Below are 2,724 nucleotides of genomic sequence, written 5' to 3'. Positions count from 1 at the left end.
GAGCGTCCGAGGAGGGACGCTTCCGCCAGGCCCGCCGCCGATTGGTGCAGGTGAAGGCCAATCAGACTCAGGTCAAGCTCATTGGCGCTTTCCCGAAATCTCCGGCGCTCAGGGAGGACTCGAGAATGTAGACCGCCCAGCCCGTGTGGCTGTCGATTGGCCAATATTTCTGCCACTCATTCAGATTGTGCGCTCGTCACTGCCACGTCACCTCCTCCCATCAGTCGTCTCCGCGGCCCTCTTCCGCCCTTACGGATTGGTGGTTGATATCAGCTACTCAACCTTTACTACCATTCACTGAACGCGTTGAGGGAAAGGGGGCGGACTCTACGCGTCACATCTTCACTCTCATTTATTATTGGTTGGAGTGGATGTCACACTCAAGGCGGCGAAGAGCCGGGGCGGTGATTGGAGGTGATTGGCTCCTGGAATTGTCTGTGAACGCTGGAGCGTGACACTTCTGACCAATGAAAGAGACCAATTGAGAGATGGGGCGGGGCAGGCCAGGGCAGCCAATAAAACCCGGGAAGAGCAATTGGGGGCGTGCCCATCTGCTTCCGCCTTCGGAGAAGTTTGAGTGGCCAAAGCCCGTCGGATTCTCTAGTCGGTTTCTCTAACGCGTGTTTTGATGCTGTGTGTCAGTGTTGGAGTCGCTCTTTTCTGAGTAAGATCGTCAGTTTGTTAGAAAGAGTGTTTCTGCGCAGTTGGCCTTTGCCTGAGTTTTTCCCTGCGAGCTGGAGGCCCGAGTTCCTGGGGACCTCAGAAATGGCTTCCCCAGTGTCCTCCAGAATCCACCATCCTAACTCCCTTTCCTGGTTTGCTCATCATAGTACCACCCACCTTATCTCTTGATTCTAGACTGTCATATGCTTCTCCTGATTTTGTCCCACTAGTTGCTGACCCAGCTGTGAGGCGTAAGTGGACTTGCGAGGACCTGATTTTATTTGTACTTGGACCCATGTCTTTAACAGTCCTAAAGGCCCTTGTTGGTTTTAGCGTCATAAGCACACGTGTGTACGCTTAACTTTGCACAGAATATTTTAGATACACTTATTTTGTTCACACATCTGTGAAAGTTACAACTTCAGTAACTCATTTAACATTTAGAACTCTTGTTAGCAAATGGAGCTTTGCGGGAACCTGGCGTCTGTTACATTTTGCTAGTTTTCCTGGACAATAGAAATAGCTGCTGGCTGGAAAACAAATCGCCTTTTCTTGGCAATGTGCTTCATGGTATCAGGAAAATAAAAATATCCTTTTTTAGAAAACGTTTTTAAGAGAAGAGACATTTATTGAATTCTGGAGATAAAATGCACTTTGAAAATCTGCAGTAGATGTAGCTTAGAGGATTGTTTTAACTCAACTAAAGTGAACCCCTTTATGCTTGAGTCATGCCTTTGCTAATTACTGGCCCTCTGACTGGGAAAGTTACTTAAGCATTCCCAGCCTTAGTTTTCATTTCTGTTAAAAAGGAATAAAACATTATAGGGATATTGTTCTGATTAAATGCATATATGAACATATTTGATAAACTAAACAGCTACAAAATGTAAGTTGTATTGCCAAATACATCCCTCTGTTAATTTGCCAACCACAAAGGAGAAACACATACTTTTACACTGAGGAAAATCTGGCTGTCCCAACCTTAACCCAGTTAACCAACTGGGTTATCATTAACCCTGGGACAGCCAACATTTTTTATGAGATCCCTTTGCTGCTTTAAAAGATGCTTGTTCCTTGGAAGAAAAGCTATGACCAACCTAGACAGCATATTAAAAAGCAGAGACATTACTTTGCCAACAAAGGTCCATCTAGTCAAGGCTATGGTTTTTCTAGTAGTCATGTATGGGTGTGAAAGTTGGACTATAAAGAAAGCTGAGCACCGAAGAATTGATGCTTTTGAACTGTGTCGTCATAGAAGACTCTTGAGGGTCCCTTGGACTTCAAGGAGATCCAGCCAGTCCATCCTAAAGGAGATCAGTCCTGAGTGTTCATTGGAAGGACTGATGTTGAAGCTGAAACTCCAGTACTTTGGCCACCTGATGAGAAAAACTGACTCATTGGAAAAGGCCCCAATGCTGGGAAAGATTGAAGGCAGGAGGAGAAGGGGATGACAGAGAATGAGATGGTTGGATGGCTTCACCAACTCTATGGACGTGAGTTTGAGTAAACTCTGGGAGTTGGTGATGGACAGGGAGGCCTGGTGTACTGCAGTCCATGGGGTCGCAAAGAGTTGGCACGACTGAGCAACTAAATTGAACTGAACTTGTGTGCTGCAGCATGAAGTATACAGCTCCACTTAATTAAGTTTTCTTGCCAAAGTTTTCTTGATCCCAAGTCCAGTCAAGCCTTTAGATCTATCCTTCAGTTTACAGAGGCTGGAGGAACCAGTTAAACAACACCCCCCAAGGAGACAATTGAATAAATCAAGAATGTAAGACAGTCTATAAGACAACTGGTTTTACAGAATATAAGATAGAAAGATTAAGGAAAAATGATGTGATAACAGAGTCACGTGGTGATTGTTGTAAATTAAAAAAAAAAAATGTTTTTAAAAGAGACTTCCCCAACAAATGCTTGACTTTATTTTGATTCTGAAACAAAACAAAAAAACTTCTTGTGGACATCGGAGGATAACTGGGCAAATTTGAAAATGGACTGGTATTAGATGATGTTAGGCAGTTATTACATTTGTTCAATGTAATACTGTATGATGGCTATGAA

The sequence above is a fragment of the Bubalus bubalis genome, chromosome 16 (assembly GCF_019923935.1).
Source record: "Bubalus bubalis isolate 160015118507 breed Murrah chromosome 16, NDDB_SH_1, whole genome shotgun sequence".
In the NCBI taxonomy this organism is placed as follows: Eukaryota; Metazoa; Chordata; class Mammalia; order Artiodactyla; family Bovidae; genus Bubalus; species Bubalus bubalis.
This window is presented reverse-complemented; position numbering follows the sequence as displayed.